This window comes from Triticum urartu, chromosome 7A (genome assembly GCF_056163025.1).
Source record: "Triticum urartu cultivar PI428250 chromosome 7A, HENAU_Tu73, whole genome shotgun sequence".
Lineage (NCBI taxonomy): Eukaryota > Viridiplantae > Streptophyta > Magnoliopsida > Poales > Poaceae > Triticum > Triticum urartu.
Window position 1 is genome coordinate 677,973,131 of NC_141879.1, and position 9,731 is coordinate 677,982,861.

The 9,731-nt window shown below is 43.3% G+C and overlaps 1 pseudogene; it reads right to left on the bottom strand.

Annotated features, from left to right (window-relative positions):
* Positions 1–4,593: 4,593 nt before the first annotated feature.
* On the bottom strand, positions 4,594–6,146 carry LOC125523003 (aspartic proteinase nepenthesin-2-like; annotated as a pseudogene).
* Positions 6,147–9,731: the final 3,585 nt, after the last annotated feature.

A 9,731-nucleotide genomic window follows, 5' to 3' on the forward strand; every position in this document is an offset into this window, starting at 1 on the left:
TATTTATTGGAAGATATGGACAATTATCTAGGCTTGTAAAAGTGGTCACTGGGCATGCTAAAAATTTGGCGCAACCCAATTTTCGTGTTTTTACCGGAACACCCAAATAAACATTAACCTTTTTAGCCGACCCAAAGTTGCTAGAAAAGTCATACTTTGCGTAGAACAAGCACGGACAAGTTATTTCCAGGAACAAAAATTCAGATAACCACAAATGTATGGGACACATTCACTTTTATTTTGAACTTTAGCACATTCACTTTTGTTAGCAACAGCACAATCACTTCTATGCGATGCGGCTCTCTCCTATCGCTGGACGGCCGGACCGTCCTTGGCCCTCGCCTGACTCAAATCACCCCAGCCCACCGCCGGATACTCCTCACTCCATCACCACGAGTGGGTGCCATGGACATGGCCGCACCAGTGGGACTTCCTATCTGCCGCATAGGATTCGAGCTCGCGACCGCAAGCCTGTAGACAGACGTAGCTAGCCACTACGCCTGATACAACTTGAGGGTGAAAAGGCAATGCAAATACTTTAGACCTAGTCACACCGGTAGATTGGACTATTTTTTTCCTTTTTTGATCTTTCTTGTAAATTATGAATATGTCTTTTAAAAAGTACAAGCGTTTTGGACAGAGAACACATGAGTTTTAAAAAAAAGTTAGCAATTTTTCAAATTTATAACCAAATTTGAAAAGCAGGAACAATTTTGAAGTTGTGGACAAATATTGAAAAATGGTTTTTTAAATTACAATCAATTTTTTGATAAAAATGAAAACTATTTAGAAAATGTGAAAATTTTCTGAAAATTGATTTGTTTAAAAAACATGAACATTTTTTGAATTTGTGAACAAATCTTGAAAAAATAGGAACATTTTCTAAATTCTGCACAATTTTTGACAATAATGCAAGTCTTTTCTACATGAATAACGAGCAAGTTTTGGCAAAAAGTGAACAATTTTTTAAAAAATGAACAGTATTGAATTTATGAACAAATTTTGAGAACAGGAACTTTTTTGAATTGTTGATTTTTTTTAAAACGGGAACATTTATTGAGAATCATGAACAAGTTTTAAATATGTGAACAATTTTTCATTCGGCAAACAAAATTTTAAAGTAGAAACTTTTTGAATTTGTGATTTTTTATAAAAAGCGGACAATTATTGAAAACATGGACATTTTATGAAAAAGGGAATTTTTTGCGTTTGTGAACTAAATTTGAAACTATGAACAAAATAAGGAAAGAGTGTTATTTGAAATTTGTGAACATTTTTATTGCGAACAAAATTTTAGAACAAGAACATTTCTTAAAAAGAGAACACTTTTTCAAATAGGCGAACCTTTTTTTAAAAACACAACTATTTTTGAATTTGTGAAAAAATTAATAACAAGATTTTTTGAATTTTCAAACAAATTTTGAAATATGAAAGAAAATTGAAACAAAAAATGTAGAAGAAAAAGGATTAGCAAAAGAAATAGAATAAATGAAATAAGTAAATAAAATAGGAAATAAAGAAACACAAAACAAAAGTAAAAAGAAACATAAAAAATGAAAAATAAAAAAGCAGTGAAAACCGGATAATGTAGCGCGTGCGTACGTTTGAGAATTGGGCCGGCCCATCTCTTTTCGCCAAGTCGCTCACCTCTGTGCGAAGCAGCGACAACTTGACACAAAGAGCGCCAGTTAGGGAATTCCCGCGCCAGCAGCGGCCTCGTCGTCCCGCCACGCTGCTCGATCACGCGTGGGCTGGGCCGGCATGGCCAGAAACGTCTACGGCGAGTACACGCGCATTACTTCACTGCAACGCACCCTTAAAAAAAACAGCAACGCAGGTCATGGCTGCAGATGGGACGCGCCCAAGCTCCTTTAGCACGTTCACTTATTTTTTGAGCAACAGCACATTCACTTCTATGCGATGCGGCTCTCTCCTGTCGCTGGACGGCCGGACCGTCCTTGGCCCTCGCCTGACTCAAATCACCCCAGCCCACCGTCGGATACTCCTCACTCCATCATCACGAGTGGGTGCCACGGACATGGCCGCACTAGCTGCACTTCCTACCTGCCGCATAGGATCCGAGCTCGCGACCGCGAGCCTGTAGACAAACGTAGCTAGCCACTATGCCTGATTCAACTTTGATGGTGAAAAGGCAATGCGAATACTTTAGACCTAGTCACACCGGCAAATCGGACTGTTCCTCCTTTTCTTGATATTTTCTTGTAAATTCTGAATATATATTTTTGAAAGTACAAACGTTTTGGACAGAACACACACGAGTTTTAAGAAAATGTTAGCAATTTTTCGAATTTATAACCAAATTTAAAAAACAGGAACAATTTTGAAGTTGTGGACAAATATTTAAAAAAAGAAACATTTTTTAAAATTACGATCAATTTTGATAAAAACGAATTTTTTTTAGAAAATATGAACAATTTTCTGAATAGTGATTTGTTTAAAAAAACGAACATTTTTCCAATTTGTGAACAAATCTTGAAAAAACAGTAACATTTTCTAAATATCGCACAATTTTTGACAATCACGCAAGTTTTTTCTACATGAATAACGACCAAGTTTTGACAAAATGTGAACAATTTTTAAAAAAGGAATAGTTTTGAATTTGTGAACAAATTTTGAGAACATGAACATTTTTGAATTATTGATTTTTTTAATACAGGAACATTTTTTGAGTATCATGAACAAGTTTTAAAGATGTGAACAATTTTTCAATGTGTGAACAAATTTTAAAATAGAAACTTTTTTTGAATTTGTGGTTTTTTTTAAAAAAGCTGATCAATTATTGAAAACATGGACATTTTATGAAAAAGGACATTTTTTGTGTATGTGAACTAATTTTGAAACTATGAACAAAATAAGGAAATAGTGTTATTTGAAATTTGTGAACATTTTTTAATTTGCGAATTTTTTTAAAACAAGAACATTTCGTAAAAATAGAAGACTTTATCAAATAGGTGAACATTTTTAAAATTCAAAATTATTTTTGAATTGTTGAAAAAAAATAACAGGATTATTTTGAATTTTCAAACAAATTTTGCAATCTGAAAAAAATCGAAACAAAAAATGTAGAAGAAAAAGGAATTAGAAAAGAAATAGAATAAATGAATTAAGTAAATAAAATAGGAAAAATTAAACCGAAAAAAGGAAAAAAGAAATATAAAAAATGATAAATAAAAAATTAGTTAAAACCGGTTCAGGAACCTTCTAGAAGGTTCACAAAACTGGATACTATAGCGCGTGCGTACGTTTGGAAATTGGGCCGGCCCATCTCTTTTCGCCTGGTCGCTCACCTCTGTGCGAAGCAGCGACAACTTGACGCAAAGAGCGTCAGTTAGGGAATTCCCGCGCCAGCACCGGCCTGATAGTCGCCCACGCTTGTCGATCACGCGTGGGCTGGGCCGGCATGGCCAGCAACGTCTACAGCGAGTATACGCACATTACTTCATTGTAACGCACCCTTCAAAAAAAAAAAAAAACTGCAACGCAGGTTATGGCAGCGGGTGTGACGCGCCCAAGCTGCTGGACGAATTGCACCGCGTGCGCGTGTGGCTTCCGAGGACAAATAGGCAGCAAAGTTCATATATAAGGACCACGGGTAAAAGATTTAAGCATTAATACAGCGTGAGCTCAGTTATATAATAAGTACTCTCTTTTTTCTGGTTTATAGGGTTGAAATCTGAAACCTTATCAACCAAGGCATTTTTGTGAGTGGAGGAATGCATCTTGTACTTTACAAAACTACCTCAATTAAATTTATGCATTAAATTGGATTAATTGTAGTGCATGCATGCTTGGCCTCTACTCCCTCTTTTCCGGTTTATAAGGCCCCTCCCAGTGCTCCACCTTGTACAGGTACTAAGCCTTTCACGTAGGCAAAAAATCTGATGTCTCGCAAGTTATTTAAGAGGAGAGAGATAAGTGTGATGACCTCAGAAAGAAACAATGCTAAGCGCGTGAACTTAGGCAAAACATTTAAAGGAAGGAAGTCCACCAATATATGAAGAGTTTTAGTTGCTAAATCATTAAATAAAGCAAGCTTAACAACCATAAGCTAAGCACCTATGCATTGGGGAATATAGTTGCTAAGCTATTTAATGTGCTTAGCACCTCATCTAAGCACCCATGCATTGGCAGTAGCCTAAGGCTTAAATATGAAATCTCATCAATCAAGGCATTTTGTGAATGGAGGAATGCATCTCGTACTTTACAAAACTATCTCAATTAAACTGATGCATTAACTTGGATTAATTGCAGTGCATGCATGCTTGGCCACTAGATAAGTAGAAACATTACATACATTGATGTGTTCCTTTTTTATTCTTACATGCAAAGATTTAATGCGTCTCAGAAACTAAAAATGAGATGAAGATGAGCCCTATAAATTGGAAAAACAAAAAAATTGAGATAAGCCCTACAAACCAGAAATGAGGGAGTAGATGAGTAGGAACATTATATGCATTGATGTGTTCCTTTTTAATTCTTGTATGCGAAGATCTAATGCCTCTCGAAAACTAAAAATGAGACGAAGATGCGCCATTTAAATTGGAAAAACAAAAAAAGTTGAGATAAACCCTATAAACCGAATCGCGCTTGCCTTAATTATTAAATGAGTTTTTCTCGCCACAAATTTCTTCTGCTACAGATGTCTAGACTCTAGAGCAGAGATCTAGTTGAAGCAGCGCTGCACGATACATGATGCCGAGGTCACGCGCCTTCTAGGTGACAGTCCTCCGCATTAAAGCTCATGATGGGTATGGTATCATGGAGGTCGAAGATGAAGCGATGGTTGACTTGCTGCCGGGCGCCGATGACCGTCAGGTCCGTGGACGAGACGAAGCCAAGGCACTGGTAATGGTGGCCGCCGACGACGAGCGGCATGAACACATGCTCCGGCAACACCCGGAGCCACGCGCCGTTCTCGAAATGGAGCGTCATGCTCGGGAGGACGTGCGCCGCTGGGTGCTGCACGCACTTGTGCCCTCGGACCACCACGATATGTGCTCCGTGGTGCTCCAGGTGCTGCCGCACCGCCTGCTCGATGTGGACGTACGCCGCGTGCACGAACGACGTCATCTTCGTGCCGATGTCGATCACGCACCCGCCCGTCCCGTGTGCGGTGCGCCGAAACATGTCCGGCGTGACGCTGCGCAGCCGGTTGACGCCGATGGCGATCCCCGCGAGCTTCACGAAGTAGGCCTCTCTGTTCTCGGCCGGCGCAAGGACGGGCGTGCTCTGGCGGTGCACGCCCGCCGGTGGACGGCTAGGGATGTCGTTACCAAACCGGAGGTAGCTGTACAGGCTCGTCCCCGGCTTAAACGGGCAGTAGGAGAAGCGGCCGCCGTGGTACCGAAGGACCTGCTTCGTGAAGGCTGTCGGAGGCTTGCCCACCGGTCCCATTCCCAAGCTGAGGATGCCGGCGACGGTGTCCTGGTTCGAAGTGCCCGGTGCGGTGGGCGCAGCCAAAAACGATGCCCTCCAGTGGCAAAAACTGGTTGTTCCCGGTCGGGAAGGAGAAGGTGTCCCTGGCAAGGTACCCCGAAGCCTCGGTGGTGTCCCGATAGACAATGCGGAACCCGCACGCTCCGTTCGGCAAAACTTGATAGGGAGGACGACACCAGAGGGTATTGTGTGCCGGGATGATGCTGTAGGTCGGAGACTTGGTTGGATCAAACACCGGGTTGAGCTGCGCCCGGCAGGGCTGGCACGGCAAGCACTGCATCCAGGACAAGCCGCCCGCCATGTCCAGCGCGAGCTGGTAATTCTGGAACCCGGCCCCCGTGCCGACGCCCACCATGACGGCGTACATCATATGGTCCAGCGGGCACATGAACGGTCGTATCTCATTGAACGTTGGCAGGATTTGGTGCTTGATCCTGCACTTTACCTGGTCCTTGGCACGCTGGAGGCTCGCCAAGTCGTAGTGTGCTGGCTGGTCATTGGCGATGAGCAGGAGGCTGAAGCCACCACCGCCGCTGCCGTTGAACGGCGGCGACGACGACGACCCCAAGGCCGTGACGCCATGGGAGAATGGCACGAGGACAACAAGGAGGGCTAGTGCTAGAGTTGATTTGGGCGCCATGGAGAATGAATAGATCGGTGGTGCTTGTGTGGAATGAGATGTTCTGGAGCTATGCCATTGGGAAGCTATATATGCGCCGGAGGGAATCTAGTTTTAGGATTTGCATATCCACTTTACACATCTATGAGCATTAATAAGCCTACGATTGAATGCTTACTAGTAAATGTACGTGTGGAGGAAATCCATTTCGAGATACTACTCTAATAATATTTAGTTAGTAGTAGTATTTTTCAGTTCGAGATACTACTCTAATAATATTTCGAGATACTACTCTAATAATATTTCGAGATACCATTTCGAGATTGAACTGGTCCAGTTAACCATGCTCTTGGCATTAGGATGCAAGCGGACGCTTGTCCAGGATCGTTCGCGAAGCAACAATTGGACTAATGTTCATTACATTAATAACCGCGTTAGTTTAATTTTTCAGTTCATGGACGCTCACGGACCCTATTCATGCCTCATTTGCATTTAAAGCCTACGATTGAATGTTTAGTAAATGTATGTGTGGGGGAAATCTATCTATATCTCTATCTGTATTTAAATCTAGATCTATACTTCTACTAATTAGAGTCCCTATAAACTACTCCATCCATTTAGATATTACATGGCATCGCCTCCAAGAGACCATTATGCCGATTCCGTCCGGTGGGATGCAAGGAGAAGACGAGGAGTTTCTGTTCTCTATGGAGCATTTATGATGGTTCAGGGCTTCATTCTAGTTTTCTTAGAAACAAGGCCTAGCATCTTGCAGCCAAGATACAAAAGTTCTGTTTTTTATACAAACAAGGCCAAAATTATGACAAGTTGTGCAGATTTTCATTGGAATTTTCTGAAGGAAATATGCTCTAGAGGCAATAATAAAGTTATTATTTATTTCTTTATTTCATGATAAATGTTTATTATTCATGCTAGAATTGTATTAACCGGAAACATAATACATGTGTGAATACATAGAAAAACAGAGTGTCACTAGTATGCCTCTACTTGATTAGCTCGTTGATCAAAGATGGTTAAGTTTCCTAACTATATACATGAGTTGTCATTTGATTAACAAGATCACATCATTAGGAGAATGATGTGATTGACTTGACCCATTCCGTTAGCTTAGCATTTGATCGTTTAGTTTGTTGCTATTGCTTTCTTCATGACTTATACATGTTCCTATGACTATGAGATTATGCAACTCCCGTTTACCAGAGGAACACTTTGTGTGCCACCAAACGTCGCAACGTAACTGGGTGATTATAAAGGTGATCTACAGGTGTCTCCAAAGGTACTTGTGTTGGGGATCGTAGCAAAAATAAAAAAAAATTCTACGCATCACCAAGATCAATCTATGGAGTATTCTAGCAATGAGGGGAATAGGAGTGCATCTACATACCCTTGTAGATCGCGAGCGGAAAGGTTCAAGTGAACGGGGATGATGGAGTCGTACTCGCCGTGATCCAAATCACCGATGACCAAGTGCCGAACGGACAACACCTCCGCGTTCAACACACGTACGGTTGGGAAGACGTCTCCTCCTTCTTGATCCAGCAAGGGGGAAGGAGAGGTTGATGAAGATCCAGCAGCACGACGGCGTGGTGGTGGATGCAGCAGGATCCCGGCAGGGCTTGGCCAAGCACAAGCAGGGAGGAGAGGTGTTACGGAGGGAGAGGGAGGCGCCAAGAGCAAGGTGCGGCTGCCCTCCCCCTTCCACTATATATAGGGGCTAGGGAGGGGGGGGGGCGCATGCCCCCTTGGAGATCCCATCTAAAGGGGGGGGGCTGGGGGCAACGGCCCCCTTAGGGTTTCCAACCAGGGGGGCGCATGCCCCCTCGGGGGGGGCAACGGCCCCCTAGGGTTTCCAACCCTAGGCGCCTTGGGCCCTTGTGTGGGGCGCACCAGCCCATCAGGGGCTGGTTCCCACGCTACTTCAGCCCATGGGGCCCTCCGGGATAGGTGGCCCCATCCGGTGGACCCCCAGGACCCTTCCGGTGGTCCCGGTACAATACCGGTAACCCCCGAAACCTTCCCGCTGGCCGAAACTGGACTTCCTATATATAAATCTTTACCTCCGGACCATTCCGGAACTCCCCGTGACGTCCGGGATCTCATCCAGGACTCCGAACAACTTTCGGGTTACTGCATACTAATATCTCTATAACCCTAGCGTCATCGAACCTTAAGTGTGTAGACCCTACGGGTTCGGGAGACACGCAGACATGACCAAGACGCCTCTCCGGTCAATAACCAACAACGGGATCTAGATACCCATGTTGGCTCCCACACGCTCCTCGATGATCTCGTCGGATGAACCACGATGTCGAGGACTTAATCAATCCTGTATACAATTCCCTTTGTCAATCGCTACGTTACTTGTCCAAGACTCGATCGTCGGTATCCCCATACCTTGTTCAGTCTCGTTACCGGCAAGTCACTTTACTCGTACTATAATGCATGATCCCGCAATCAACCACTTGATCACATTGAGCTCATTATGATGATGCATTACTGAGTGGGCCCAGAGATACCTCTCCGTCATACGGAGTGACAAATCCCAGTCTCGATTCGTGCCAACCCAACAGACACTTTCGGAGATACCTGTAATGTACCTTTATAGTCACCCAGTTACGTTGTGACGTTTGGCACACCCAAGGTACTCCTATGGTATCCGGGAGTTGCACAATCTCATGGTCTAAGGAAATGATACTTGACATTCAGAAAAGCTACAGCAAACGAACTACACGATCTTTGAGCTAAGCTTAGGATTGGGTCTTGTCCATCACATCATTCTCCTAATGATGTGATCCCGTTATCAATGACATCTAATGTCCATAGTCAGGAAACCATGACTATCTTTTGATCAACGAGCTAGTCAACTAGAGGCTCACTAGGGACGTGTTGTGGTCTATGTATTCACACATGTATTACGATTTCCCGGATAACACAATTATAGCATGAACAATAGACAATTATCATGAACAAAGAAATATAATAATAACCATTTTATTATTGCCTCTAGGGAATATTTCCAACAGTCTCCCACTTGCACTAGAGTCAATATTCTAGTTACATTGTGATGAATCGAACACCCATGCAGTTCTGGTGTTGATCATGTTTTGCTCTAGGGAGAGGTTTAGTCAACGGATCTACTACATTCAGGTCCGTATGTACTTTACAAATTTCTATGTCTCCATTTTGAACAGTTTCATGAATGGAGTTGAAGCGACGCTTGATATGCCTGGTCTTCCTGTGAAACCTGGGCTCCTTGGCAAGGGCAATAGCTCCAGTGTTGTCACAAAAGAGAGTCATCGGCCTCGACGCATTGGGTATGACTCCTAGGTCGGTGATGAAATCCTTCACCCAGATTGCTTCTTGTGCTACCTCCGAGGCTGCCATGTATTCTGCTTCACATGTAGATCCCGCCACGACGCTTTGCTTGGAACTGCACCAGCTTACTGCCCCACCATTCAAAACATACATGTATCCGGTTTGTGACTTAGAGTCATCCAGATCTGTGTCGAAGCTAGCGTCGACATAACCCTTTACGACGAGCTCTTCGCCACCTCCATAAATGAGAAACATATCCTTGGTCCTTTTCAGGTACTTCAGGATGTTTTTGACCGCTGTCTAGTGTTCCTTGCCGGGA